At 43.3% G+C, this 15,400-nt stretch overlaps 1 long non-coding RNA gene across 1 annotated transcript in view; it reads right to left on the reverse strand.

Annotated features, from left to right (window-relative positions):
• Positions 1-10,929: 10,929 nt before the first annotated feature.
• The window catches only part of LOC118396145 (uncharacterized), a 30,764-nt gene continuing 26,293 nt past the window's right edge, over positions 10,930-15,400 (reverse strand). Inside the window, exons 2-3 of the long non-coding RNA XR_004828140.2 lie at positions 13,001-13,178; positions 10,930-12,735 (exon numbers count right to left, since the gene is read on the reverse strand). This is a non-coding gene — a long non-coding RNA (uncharacterized LOC118396145). The remainder of the gene's footprint in view (positions 12,736-13,000; positions 13,179-15,400) is intronic.

Consider the following 15,400-nt stretch of genomic DNA (forward strand, 5'->3'; position numbering starts at 1 on the left):
TGAACGACCATCTGGCTTGGATAGCAACCCTAAATTTGTGTCGGGATTATATTTTATGGAAGGATGAAATAGTATGATTCAATTCATCGAAATAACTTTTTTAATGAAAATATGTCAATCATTATTTAAATATGTTGGTAACCTGTTGTATAAAAGTGATAATGCCCTCGAAGCTGGTGTTTAGCGGATATATTGGCACGGTTACTGGAGTTCTGAGGAGCAATTGCTAAACTAGTGGCCTTGGATTGCAGTTCACAAACAAAGATCACTGTGTGTGGTGTACAGTGTGCACGCCCTTTGGCACAGCACTCATGAGAGTGAGAAAGAGGGTGACGACAGGTCAGGCTTGTAAATCTAACGTCCAAGCAGGCAATGTGTTACACAGACAATAATATCAGATTCATAGTACAATGTGCTGTTCTGCCTTTATACCCAATTGTATAATATACACTTTTGACCAAATGCGGAGTTCAGCTTCTTTCTTTCTGAAATCAGAGTTCTACTATGGCGCATAAATACTGCATGATTATAACAGTCAAATGGTATTTGCAGCTACTTTAAAATGTAGTTCAGGATTTTTGCGCCACAGCAGAACTCTATGATTTATGTTATGATTTTCTCAAGGAGGCCCTTCATCTATTTCCCCAGAGTCAGATGAACTCATTGATACCATTTTTATGTATCATTGCCAAAATTCTGAACTATCCCTTTAAAAATGTCAGGAGGCTCTTTTTGCTCAGTGATTGTGGCCGGTCTAAAAATAGTGTAACAGTGTCTGTTCTATGTTCAAACCATCACACGCTTTGCTGTCTATTTTTACACTGGTATCAATATAAGGGGCAGCATGTGGTTTTCAACTGTTATCATTTGCACTGCTAAGAGTGTTTCAAACATTGCACATATGAACTAGCAATAGAGCCCCACAGTGGAGGTGTCATAATACCCATAAAACCTTAATTTTTGAAACAAATTGTGTATCTATGCATGTATATTATTTCACTGCTCTCGGGATGTAATTTATCTGGACGAGACTGACAAATGTATTATGTATTGATTTTTACCTGATTTTTTCCTAATTTTAATATTATTATTTATTTTTTACTCTTTATGCGACGCGCAATGGAGAGAGCACCGGAATAAGAATTATAATTTAATATCCATTGTGAAGTATTGTAATGTTTGTTTATGTGTCAATTAACCCCAATTGGCGATTTGACACAAAAATAACATTTCATTCATTCACTTAAAACAAGGGCTGTGTTTCGTGTAGGCTTACCCTGGCGTGACGTTTTGATTGCCATGTAAACTTTTATCAATATATTCGGCTCGTCTCTGGTTTGAAAATGGTAATTGGCATCAAAATGAACATCGTGAAAGACTACAAAGCCGTGCAAGCTACTGCACGTCAAATCTAGTTGGAACCTGTACCTAACAGGTACATTTAAATACATTTTGCCAATTTTTTCATTACTACATTTGGCTAACATTAGATAGTTAATCCATATTTAATCTAACCTTTGTCTCGATTTGTCAGTCTCGTCCAGATAATCATGGCATTTGTAGTTCTTTATGATATCCACATTAGCAGATAATAAGCGTTTGATTAGTTGGGGGTAAATACAGGAAAATATATTGCTAAAAGTCACCTTGCCCGAGAGAGATTTACATGGTTATCAAAACGTCACACCAGGGTAAGACTGCACGAAACACAGACCTTATTTGAAGTGTTTCTAAAATCCTCTATGGGAAAAATGAATGGTGGAAAAACGATTGGAACCATTTCTTTGTTTGACTGCTAGGTTTTATGGGCATTATCACTCATACTGTGGTACTCTATATGGTCATTCAGTGCTTATTTCCAGATGCAGGTCAGCTCCACAGAGATTTGGCCGTCTGCTGTTTACTCATCCCAGCTCACAGTGTTCTGGCTGGGCTACTGAACCCTGACCGAGCCCTCTGATGTCAGGCTTGTCCTTCTGTAATGTAGATGCTCTACAGATGGGCACACTATCAACAAATTATCTGTTGATAAGTATCTGCTTGATAAGGTTAGGGTTAGAATAAGGGTTGGCATAAGGTTAAATTGGCATCGAGCCAGGTGCCATGAAGCCGGCTCAGCGCTTCTGGTCTCCAGTGCGTCTCCTCGGGCCGGGGTACATGGCACCAGCCCAGTGCATGGTGTCCCCGGTTCTCCAGCACAGCCCAGTGCGGGCTATTCCACCTCACCGCACTGGCCTGGCATCTGGGAGCATTCAACCAGGTAAGGTTGGGCAGGCTCGGTGCTTGAGACCTCCTGTCCACCTTCACGGTCCGGTCTATCCGGTGCCACCTCCACGCACCCGGCTGTCTCTCCGTCTCCTCCCTACAGGTGCTCCCGCCTGCCCAGCGCTGTCAGAGCCTTCCTCCTGCCCAGGGCTGCCAGAGTCTCCCGTCTGTCCTGAGCTGCCAGAGTCTCCCGTCTGTCCTGAGCTGCCAGAGTCTCCCGTCTGTCCTGAGCTGCCAGAGTCTCCCGTCTGTCCTGAGCTGCCAGAGTCTCCCGTCTGTCCTGAGCTGCCAGAGTCTCCCGTCTGTCCTGAGCTGCCAGAGTCTCCCGTCTGTCCTGAGCTGCCAGAGTCTCCCGTCTGTCCTGAGCTGCCAGAGTCTCCCGTCTGTCCTGAGCTGCCAGAGTCTCCCGTCTGTCCTGAGCTGCCAGAGTCTCCCGTCTGTCCTGAGCTGCCAGAGTCTCCCGTCTGTCCTGAGCTGCCAGAGTCTCCCGTCTGTCCTGAGCTGCCAGAGTCTCCAGTCTGTCCTGAGCTGCCAGAGTCTCCCGTCTGTCCTGAGCTGCCAGAGTCTCCCGTCTGTCCTGAGCTGCCAGAGTCTCCCGTCTGTCCTGAGCTGCCAGAGTCTCCCGTCTGTCCTGAGCTGCCAGAGTCTCCAGTCTGTCCTGAGCTGCCAGAGTCTCCAGTCTGTCCTGAGCTGCCAGAGTCTCCAGTCTGTCCTGAGCTGCCAGAGTCTCCAGTCTGTCCTGAGCTGCCAGAGTCTCCAGTCTGTCCTGAGCTGCCAGAGCCGCCCGCCAGTCCTGAGCTGTCGTCTTTGTTTTAGTATGGTCAGGGCGTGAGTTGGGGTGGGCAATCTGTTTGTTTTTCTGTTGGTTTTTGAGTTTTGCCTGGTATGGTTCTCAATCAGAGGCAGGTGTCGTTAGTTGTCTCTGATTGAGAATCATACTTAGGTAGCCTTTTTCCACCTGGGTTTCGTGGGTGTTTGTTTTCAGTCTTTGTGTGTTTGCACCAGACAGAACTGTTTCAGTTGTTTCGTTGTTTTGTTATTCAGTGTTCAGTTTTGATTATTATTATAAATCATGAGCACTTACCACGCTGCACCTTGGTCCTCACCTTCTTCCACCGACGACAGCCGTTACAATTAAGTTACTGAGTTTGGGTAATCCAAAAATTGTTACTGAGTTTTGGACAGGTAACTTGTAATTGTAACGGATTACATTTAGAAAGTAACACCCAACCCAGACCTTTATTTAACTGAGGAAACAATATTTTATTTTAATTTCAATTTATTAATTTATTTAACCTCTTGAAGCTAGGGGGCACTATTTTTATGTTTGGAAAAATAATGTTCCCAAAGTCAACGGCCTATTTCTCAGGACCAGATGCTAGAATATGCATATAATTGACAGATTAGGATAGAAAACTCTAAAGTTTCCAAAAGGTGTCAAAATTGTCTGTGAGTATAACAGAACTGATATTGCAGGCAAAACACTGAGAAAAATCAAAACCAGGAAGTGGCTTCTATTTTGAAAACTCCATGTTCCATAGCCTCCCATTGCTCCATTTAAAGGGATATCAACCAGATTCATTTTCCTATCGCTTCCTCAAGGTGTCAACAGTTTTCAGACATAGTTTCAGGCTTTTATTTTAAAGAATGAGCGTGAACGACCACATTACGTAAGTGGATAGGTGGGGGCTCAGAGTGAATTGTGCGCAATAGAGAAAGGCGGCCATTGTTACTCCCGGTTCTAGTGAAAAGCCAACTGTCCCGGTTGATATATTATTGAATAGATATTTGAAAAACACCCTGAGGATTGATTATAAAAAACATCTGACATGTTTCTGTGGACATTATGGATATAATTTGGCATTTTTGTCTGCGTTGTCGTGACCGCTCTTTCCGGTGGATTCCTGGGCATAACGCACCAAACTAACGGAGGTATTTGGACATAAAAAATATTTTTATGGAACAAAAGGAACATTTGTCTAACTGGGAGTCTCATGAGTGAAAACATCCGAAGATCAAAGGTAAACGATTAATTTGATTGCTTTTCTGATTTTCGTGACCAAGTTACCTGAATGCTGAGTGTACTTATTGTTTTGTCGAGCGATCGATAAACTTACACAAACGCTTGTATTGCTTTCGCTGTAAAGCATAATTTCAAAATCTGAGACGACAGGTGGATTAACAAAAGGCTAAGGTGTGTTTTGCAATATTGCACTTGTGATTTCATGAATATGAATATTTTCTAGTAATATTATTTGACTGTGGCGCTATGCTATTCAGCGTTGCTGATGACAATTATACCGGATCCGGTATGGGTGGTAACCTTTATTTACAGTGCCTTGCGAAAGTATTCGGCCCCCTTGAACTTTGCGACCTTTTGGCACATTTCAGGCTTCAAACAAAGATATAAAACTGTATTTTTTTTGTGAAGAATCAACAACAAGTGGGACACAATCATGAAGTGGAATGACATTTATTGGATATTTCAAACTTTAACAAATCAAAAGCTGAAAAATTGGGTGTGCAAAATTATTCAGCCCCTTTACTTTCAGTGCAGCAAACTCTCTCCAGAAGTTCAGTGAGGATCTCTGAATGATCCAATGTTGACCTAAATGACTAATGATAAATACAATCCACCTGTGTGTAATCAAGTCTCCGTATAAATGCACCTGCACTGTGATAGTCTCAGAGGTCCGTTAAAAGCGCAGAGAGCATCATGAAGAACAAGGAACACACCAGACAGGTCCAAGATACTGTTGTGAAGAAGTTTAAAGCCGGATTTGGATACAAAAAGATTTCCCAAGCTTTAAACATCTTTAAACATCCCAAGGAGCACTGTGCATAATAATAATATTGAAATGGAAGGAGTGTCAGACCACTGCAAATCTACCAAGACCTGGCCGTCCCTCTAAACTTTCAGCTCATACAAGGAGAAGACTGATCAGAGATGCAGCCAAGAGGCCCATGATCACTCTGGATGAACTGCAGAGATCTACAGCTGAGGTGGGAGACTCTGTCCATAGGACAACAATCAGTCGTATATTGCACAAATCTGGCCTTTATGGAAGAGTGGCAAGAAGAAAGCCATTTCTTAAAGATATCCATAAAAAGTGTCGTTTAAAGTTGGCTTGTGGCAACCTGGGAGACACACCAAACATGTGGAAGAAGGTGCTCTGGTCAGATGAAACCAAAATTGAACTTTTTGGCAACAATGCAAAATGTTATGTTTGGCGTAAAAGCAACACAGCTCATCACCCTGAACACACCATCCCCACTGTCAAACATGGTGGTGGCAGCATCATGGTTTGGGCCTGCTTTTCTTCAGCAGGGACAGGGAAGATGGTTAAAATTGATGGGAAGATGGATGGAGCCAAATACAGGACCATTCTGGAAGAAAACCTGATGGAGTCTGCAAAAGACCTGAGACTGGGATGGAGATTTGTCTTCCAACAAGACAATGATCCAAAACCTAAAGCAAAATCTACAATGGAATGGTTCAAAAATAAACATATCCAGGTGTTAGAATGGCCAAGTCAAAGTCCAGACCTGAATCCAATCGAGAATCTGTGGAAAGAACTGAAAACTGCTGTTCACAAATGCTCTCCATCCAACCTCACTGAGCTTGAGCTGTTTTGCAAGGAGGAATGGGAAAAAAATGTCAGTCTCTCGATGTGCAAAACTGATAGTGACATACCCCAAGCGACTTACAGCTGTAATCGCAGCAAAAGGTGGCGCTACAAAGTATTAACTTAAGGGGGCTGAATAATTTTGCACGCCCAGTTTTTGATTCGTTAAAAAAGTTTGAAATATCCAATAAATGTCGTTCCACTTCATGATTGTGTCCCACTTGTTGTTGATTCTTCACAAAAAAATAGTTTTATATCTTTATGTTTGAAGCCTGAAATGTGGCAAAAGGTCGCAAAGTTCAAGGGGCCCGAATACTTTCGCAAGGCACTCTAACTAGGCAATTCAGTTAAGAACAAATTGTTATTTACAATGAAGGCCTACACCAGCCAAACCCGGACGACGCTAGGCCAATTGTTCGCTGCCCTACGGAACTCCCAATCACGGCCGGTTGTGATACAGCCTGGATTTAAATTAGGGTGTCTGTAGTGACGCCTCCAGCACTGAGATGCAGTGTCTTAGACCGCTGTGCCACCTGGGAGCGACGGACAGCTTTGGAAGTCCCTATACATGTAATCTCTGTCTGTCATATAGTATATGGATTTTGGTTGTAGATCTGTCATATATTACTGTCACCAATATTAATTATACAAACAACTCAGGTTGATGGTAAAACAAAGACTGATGCGGGCACAATGGCCCTCAAGGCTCTCTTACCATGACTGTTCCACTTGATACAAGTGGCAATACATGCATATTACTGGACTGAAGTCAATACAGCAGTTGCATTTCTTATAACATTTTAAAGCAATTAATTAGAAACAAAACGTGTGTTATTTAGTTCCTTGGGGAAAAAAAACATGCTTTGTGACTTAAATAGCAGGGATCATCTTTTGAAGTGCTGTAATTGCTGCAGAATTAAATGAGTAAACAATGTCCCAATCAACGATATTGTTCTATGCTTTTGTGTACATTTCCAGATTAAATGGCTGCAGTAATGAGACATCAGAATGGTGTAGCAGAGCTCTGTATAAAAAATACTAGGTGTTTACTGCAGTAATGACACTTCCACAACATGGATCTTGGACATATTTTTTTTTTTTTTCCCAACGGGCCAACAAACCCTTTAATTAAACCTTCCCCACCCAGCCCACTGAGCACAGTTATAACTGGCAACTGTGGAAAAACAGACTTATAAATCAATTGTCTCCTCAGCCATCCAAGGGATTTAGAGGGAACTTTTTGTGAGAATAAGGACACTATCCACCAAGTGGGTGGGATTTCAGTCTCTCTGGGAAGAGGTGGCAAACAATCACTGCCACATGTGATATAGTGCCAGATCATAAGAGCGTATAAAATAACGGTAACATTTTTTAGTTTTGAAAGGTTAATCATCACCTCGGTGAGAGGAGATTCCATGTCCTGAGTAGGGTATATAAGTCAGCCACTGACAGGCCGTACACATTTGGTGGGTGACATGAGGGGGTCATCATTAATTCAAAAATAGCTGTGTAGCCATTTCCTGCAGTCAATGACCAAAAGCACCCTCTTTGGCCTCATGGGTGGAATGTTATTCATATTTTTTTTAAATGAACAATGACAATCTGGTGTTTCTATGTCAAACAGTTTTGTTATATTTCAGTCTTCTGTGATGTATATACCGTTTAATATTGGGATGCAAACTCAAAATGTAATACATTTCAACTCCATATATGTCATGGGAGAGGTGTCTTTTTTTAAAGCCCATAACCATGTCTGTGAGGTGTATACTTTTGTTTCAAAGTAGATTTGTTTAAGACTACCAAGAATCACTCTGTTAACCTTTTTCTGCAGTGGGCTAAATCAGGGTAAGAGGACACCAGATCCAAAAAGCCCACTGTCCCAGGAGACACCTAACCCTGCAGGCTGTCCAAGGTGCTGCTTAATGTTTCATGAGGCTATACAGTTTAACAGATATTATTTACTTGACTCCTAATTTTGCTAAGCTGCAATCCATTGAAATACCTGGAAATGTATTATGTCTGTCTAATTACTATCTTTGTTGCTATTCCTGGACTTTGTGGTGTCAATAATATTCTAGATGTGTTACTGTGATGCCAAACTTGATAATGGCTGTGTGTGTGTGTGTGTGTGTGTGTGTGTCAGTGTAAGTATGTGTGAGTGTGTGGGTAGGGTCCAGTGTGTGTGCATAGAGTCAGTTCAAGAGAGTTAGTGCAAAAAAGGTTCAATGCAGGTAGTCCAGTTAACCATTTGATTAGGGATTTAGCAGTCTTGTTAAGAAGTCTTATTGCTTAGGGGTAGAAGCTGTTCAGAGTCCTGTTGGTTCCAGACTTGGTGCATTGGTACTGCTTGCCTTGCGGTAGCAGAGTGAACAGTCTGTGGCTTGGATGGCTGGAGTCTGACAGTTTTTTGGGCCTTCCTCTGACACCGCCTGGTATAGATCTCCTGGATGGCAGGGAGCTCGGCTGAGATACCACATTGTGAAGTGTATAATCAACTTTTGTTTCCCATAGAGATACAAATAATTCCCACAGACTTAACGTCCAGTTGGTAGGATTGCTGCTGGCATTCAACATGGACTACACCAAGAAGCAAACAACATGCTTAGAGATTCACGATGTTCTCGTTCCAGAAAATTCGCTATAAATTTAAAAAGAGCTTTAAACCCGCTGACTGTGCTCTCTCTCCCTCTCTCCATGACTACAGTGCAGAGAGGATTGTCAACCCAATCCATTCAAAACCCATTTAAATAAAATTATAAAACGGAAGGCATCCAAAGAGACCAAGGAGCCTCCATTGTTAACAGTGTGACAGGAGTCCAGGCTGCCTTCCATCCACCATCACTCCTCTGCTGTTTTATTATCAGGTTCAGTGATGCCTGGCTGGGAAGACAGCATCGAACATTCCATTACCTCTTTCATGACTTACTGTAATCTAGTTCGTGGTAGTTAAATGAGCCTCTTCATTTTACTCACCATGTCAACTTTTTCTAGAAGCATTTGACATGGATATCAAATAATCCATTTTTGATTTGATTGCTATGGATTGTATTGGCTCGTACAAGGGCCTTTTATACAAAGCTGTGCACACAAAGATGCTGGACAGGAAAGGGAAACACTTGGGAAAAGGGCATTGGGAGTTGTCTTCATTTTCTTGACTGCATTGAGTCTCCTGATTATCAGTCAAACCTCTATGCATGTTTCAGGGAAACTGGTATCATTCAGGTTTGCAGCCCTGAGAATGTCAAACAGTACTAGTTGAGAGCGGTGTTGTTGCAGAAAATCCATCACACAGGCTGTCTGACCATATGCAACCTGAGAGGGTATGTAGGGGTGACGGAAAGCACCTTATGGGTAATTTTAGGGACCGTTTAGGGACCATTACAAACCACTTACCATATTTATGCCATGAAATATTCATGGGTTGCTTTTCCCAGACTGCACACAACCATTCCTGAAGTCAAGTGCAACTGAACTAAAAGCAACACGTGAAGTCAGCCAGGGAGAGGTTGGCAACCTGGAAGGGGGATTTCCCTAAGGACATTTCAGACTACATCAGTAGCAGTGTTCAGTCTTCTGGCATTCCGACTTCAAATTATCTGTAATTACAATGTCAGGTAAAACTGTCCACTTCATTGCTGAAAGTATTAATTATTTCATTGTATGTACATTACATATTGCATTATTGCTTGACAGTATAACCATTCTAATCTTACCAGGTACATGTAGATGGTTCCACCTGTCTGCAAGTACTTAAATGGCCCTTGTTTAATTTTCTCTGAACAATCAGAATCCCTCAGCTATTGGACTAATCTACATATGAGTGTTGCCGTAAATAAGAAAGTGCTCATTGCCACACATTCAGGGAGTGAGAGGCTACACACCAATGATACTGAAATGTCAACCCCCCTCTAAGAGCATCAGGAGTTTATTTTCAGCTGCATATGAAAAAGACAGAGTGTTCCAGTCCTTTCTGCTCAGTCAGCCTGTAATCCTGAAGCTGCCAGTTCTAGAGCTTCCTTCCTGATGGGGAAATGACACGCTAATAGCCTCCTCTTCCCTCCCCCACATCCAATCCTGCATATACTGCAGCTGTCTATTGATGGCATCAGTGCATAAAAGCTATCAATGCTCCTAAGAGCTGCCCCTTAGATTAAGTGTGAAATACATTGCTTACTGTACTAGAAGCGCATTTTGACATGTGAATTTAAAATGGAAATATCTGCCATTTTTAAAGTCATGCGCCCCCCCCCCCATCCTTTTCCTACATACGTCTATTTAACACACTGCCGTTGATAGAATTTCTGTTATAAGCTGTTTTAAGATGACATGTTCATTTTTTCCTCCGGTCCTTCCTTCACCTGACAGTTGGCTGCCCAGCTGATAAATCTCTCATCAAAACTCCACCTAACCACATTGAAACTAATTTCTCACATATAATACTGTAGATGTACCCTAAAGAAAATATTACATTTACAATAGTCTGATGGGTGACAATACAATCAATTGTAATTTGTGAATGAAGGGACTAATGATGGAACAGCGCACGCAGCATATAACAGACAAAAATAAATTCAAATAATCCTACCGAAGTTCATGCAGGTCTTGCAAGTTCTTATCAGAAAGAGCATATTCTAAGGTTCCTAAAACATCTATATTTGTCAATTAACTAAAATATGAGGGGATGAGCTCTATTTAGAATAACCTTGATTCCAATGTGAGCACTGTGGCAGCATATGGCCTAGGAGACTAAGCACAGACATGTTTCTGCCAAAATGGATTTATAATGAATTTCTTTGTGATGGATTTAACACTTGAATTGTGGTGTTTTTAGTGGAGCTTACAGTAACAAATAAAAATGCTATTGTGTTTTGAAATAATATTTTTTTCTGCATTCTTGTATTCTGAGATTTTCATAAACAAAACAAAAATATTATTTTTGCAATAGCATACATGAAATGTATTTCTTAGCCTGTCAACATGGCGGGTCATTGGCTCAGAATAGGAAGTGTAACGGAGATGCTGTGAGTCAAGAAGCAGGTGCAGGTGAAACGTTTAATTGTGTTGTGGGGGAAAGCATCGGCTAGGGGACCAGGAACCACCAGCCTGAGAAGGGAGACATGAAAAGGTGAGATACAACTTCCCAGTGACTACCGTAACCTATACTTCGTCTCGTTGACCCTCCAGAGAGCCTTGAATGGCCCAACAAACAGGGGGCTCAGTTTCTTGCAGGGCAGGCAGAGTATGAGATTAATGGTAGAAAGCCACACAATCTTCAGGGTGGAACACAGGGGTCGCCTGCTCCTTTTGACGGTGGACGGCATGCTGGAGTCTCATGTGAACATCGCTCCACACTTCTTCTGCACGCCAGAACCACACATCAACCATAGGGGCTTCGCTCTGGCCCGGGGTCCACGGAGCCAGGGCCGGCTGAAAACCTACTGGAAGGGGGTCAACCCAGTGAAGGAGTGACGTAGCGAGTTCTGGGCGTACTCTGCCCATGGAAGGAATCGTACCCGCTCTCCCTGCCGGTCCTGACAGTGACTCCTCAGGAACCTCCCCAGCTCCTGGTTCATCCTCTCCACCTGCCCGATGGACTGAGGCCGGTACCCGGAAGTGAGGCTGACCGTGACCCCGAGATTCTCTACAAAGGCTTTCCATACCCATGATGTGAGATGAGACAATGTTCTCTGGAAGGCCCTAATGCCGGAAGACCTGCTGGAAGAGTGCCTCAGTGACCTGGAAAGCAGTAGGGAGACTAGAAAGAGGGATTAAATGACAGGATTTGGAAAATCTATCCAAAACCACCAAAATGGTGGTGAACCCGTCAGAGAAGGGGAGATCAGTAACAAAGTCAAGGGAGGGATGGGACCAGGGACGCTGAGCCACGGGAAGGTGAAGGAGATTAACTGCTGGAGCGTTCCAGGGGTATTTGGTTTGGGCACATACGGAACAGGAGTTAATGTAAAGAGTGACATCCTGCTCTAAGGCGGGCCACCAGTATTTCCCAGAGATGGATTGGGTAGTGCAAGAAATACATGGATGTCCAGTGACAACAGCTGTGTGTGCCCAGGTCAGAAGCCAGTCCCTTATCCCTGTAGGAATGTAAATGCGCTTGGGAGGACAGTTAGCGGGGGCGGGCTCCCTCTCCAGAGCCTGGTGGATTTCCACATCTATGTTTTAGACCACAGGAGCTGCAACTCAGGAGGATGGGTTATAGGTGCATTCTGGACAGGACCATCTCCCGAATCGTAGAGGCAGGACAGGACATCAGCGTTGGTGTTCTTTGAACCTGGGCAATAGGTCAGTGTGAAATCCAGGTTCCAATGGTCAGTGTGAATGACGAATGGTTCCTTGGTGCCCTCCAGTCAGTGTCTCCACTCCTCTAATGCAAACGTCAGTGCCAGGAGCTCACAGCCACAATTCCTCTGCAGGGGACAGTTTCTTAGAGTAAAAAGCACATGGGTACAACTTCTGTGGATTACCCTGTCATCGAGACAGAACTGCCCCCACCCCTACCTATGAAGCGTCCACCTCCACCACAAAGGATATCGTGGGATCTGTTTGAACAATGGGGCAGAGGTGAAATGACCCTTGAGGAGACAGGTCTCGTCGGCAGCTGGGCTCCAAACCAACCTATGGGAACCTCCCTTAAGGAGAGAGGTGAGAGAAGCTGCGACACAGCTGAAGCAATGAGTGCTTCCAAGGTGAGGTTGTCTCGACAGGCCAGTTCCGCCTGGACCTCCTCGCGCAGACTCTTCTGAATAGTGTACGAAGCACCGGCTCATTCCATCCAATGGATGCTTCTACTGTCCGGAAGGTGAGTGTATACTCTGCAGCCGTCCCCCTAAGGAGATTGAGCGAAGATACATTTAAAACAGAGCCATGAACCCCTCATAGGAATCTAGCTCCTCCTCTCTCTCCCAGACGGCTGTAGCCCATTCCAAAGCCCGCCCAGTCAGCAGAGAAATAACCCTGGCAACCTTGGACCTCTTAGTGGTAAGACCTCCCATTTGATGTGTAAAGGAGAGGGACCACTGAAGTAGGAAGCCATGGCATTTGGATGGGGTACAGTCATATTTATCTGGGAGGGACAAACAGGCATCACTGACCTGAGCGGGTTGCTGAATGGGCTGTTGTGCTGGCTCACTGGGTCGGCTGGTTGTATCATCAGGTAGTTGAAGGCAACGCCTCCCGGGTTTGATCGAGATGTTGCAAACTGGGAAAAACCTCTTCCATAGCCATCCCCAGTTGTGCCAGCTGGTCATGGTGTTGACGTAGAAGGTATCCCTGATTCCATTGTTAAAAACAGAAATATCACATTTACATACATAAGTATTCAGACCCTTTACTCAGTACTTTGTTGAAGCACCTTTGGCAGCGAGTCTTGTGTAAGGGCTATTTGAACAAGGAGAGGGATGGAGTGCTGCATCAGATGACCTGGCCTCCACAATCACCCGACCTCAAACCAATTGAGAAGGTTTGGGATGAGATGGACCACAGAGCGAAGAGCAGCCAACAAGTGTTCAGCACATGTGGGAACTCCTTCAAGGCTGTTGGAAAAGCATTCCTCATGAAGCCTCTTAATGCCAAGAGTGTGCAACGCTGTCATCAAGGCAAACAGTTGCAACTGAAGAATCTAAAATATACATTTTGATTTGTTTCAAAGTTTGTTTTTTTGCAGACGTTTACTGACACCGGACATAGTCAATGAGTATTGTACACACATCACGTAACGTTAGCTAGTTAAACAACAATGAACAATGCCAACAATTTTCCAAATTAGCTCCATAATATCAACAAACGTTGTTTAATCCTCATGGCGTTTTTCAAATATCTATTTGATAATATATCAACCGGGACAGGTGGCTTCTTAGTCGGAAAGAGAGAAACAATGGCTGCATTTGTCTTTTACGCACAAAACACAGAGACTTCAGTCGACGACACACACACAACACACACATTAGGGAAGCCATAGAAAAAGGAATCTGGTTGACATCTCATTCACTGCTCAATAGGGACACATAGGAACAGACATTTTTAAATAAGAGTCCATTCCTGATTGGATTTCTCAGGCTTTCACTTGCAATATCAGTTCTGTTATACTCAGACAATATTAGCTGTCATTTATATGCATATTCTAGCATCTTGTCCTGACAAAATAGCCCGTTTACTTTGGGAACGTTATTTACCAAAAATGAAAATAGTGCCTCCTAGTTTCAAGAGGTTAACCAAGGGTTTTGCAAATGTAACCTCAGTAGGGTAGCGAGAGGGGAAAAAAGGGGGGTATTTATGACTGTCATAAATCTACCCCCCAGGCCAACGTCATGACACTATCATACTCTAATTCTACTGATTTCAAAACTTGATCCTCAAGAAAGTGGAGAGCAACACTTATGCAGCTTCACCACACAGTACATTAAAAAAAGCTGTTTGACAGGATTATCAACACAGAAGCCTTCTATATGTCAGACCAATCTGAACTCATCTCCCAGCCTGTCCAGCCCACTCATTATCTCATCCATTCTTGGCTAGTGGGAAGGTTGCTGACTTTTTTCTGATGCTTAACCATCAAGGCATGCAATTTAACAATTGTATTCGTATTTACAGATGGCATTCACGTTTGTTATTAAGGCACCTGCAAGTTCACATGTTCGATAAGGCATTTCTCCCAAAAAACACATTTATTTAAAAAATAAATTACGTTCAAACGGCTCTCCTGTGAATGGTGACTTGCAACATCCGCCTAGTTTCCTGAATTGAATCGCATATGTAAAAGAACACCAGATCTCATACGCCTGGCCCTATCTAAAGACGTCCCTACAGACCCTATCAGATGGAGGTTTTACAGCAGTCTGTTGGCTGGATTCCAATATAGCGGAGAGGGAAGCCACTAGCTTGAGGCTAATAGGAATCAGATATAGGCCACAATATATGATATTCAAATGCCTAATAAATGATATTAAAGACATTAATCAAGAGAAAAGCTTGTGACTTATGAATGGATGAAGACCAGTCACCAGAGCATCTCTCAGCCAAGGTATCTACGGTTGCCTGGCAGAAAAAGTGGGGCTGTCATTCACATTACCTGTTTGAAGATCCAACTTTCAGGAGGACAGATGGCCCCAGCCAGGGATGCAATGATAAAGAACACCCTCTAGTTTATGGCTCTGCCTGTGTACAGTGCAGTCAGGGACTGAGCAGAGGTGTGATGTATGGCAGGCGGCCACACTAAATTGTCCTGGCTTGACGTAAAATAGTCCAATAATTCAGCATAATGCACCATCCATTATGGCAGCCGTTAGATCAGTTTGTAAAGATGGGCAAACACATTGCTTTCCCTTGACGCATATTTATCTTAAAGGCACAGGCTTAATCCCTTCATACATTGCAATATTTCAGATAAAACCAATGGCTCCTGCAATTCGGCTGGCAGAGAAACCCTGCTGAAAACGTCATAGAAAATATACAATCGAATCCAAGGCACCAGAGACCACCACAGTGCACACTGT

The sequence above is a fragment of the Oncorhynchus keta genome, chromosome 17 (genome assembly GCF_023373465.1).
Source record: "Oncorhynchus keta strain PuntledgeMale-10-30-2019 chromosome 17, Oket_V2, whole genome shotgun sequence".
Lineage (NCBI taxonomy): Eukaryota > Metazoa > Chordata > Actinopteri > Salmoniformes > Salmonidae > Oncorhynchus > Oncorhynchus keta.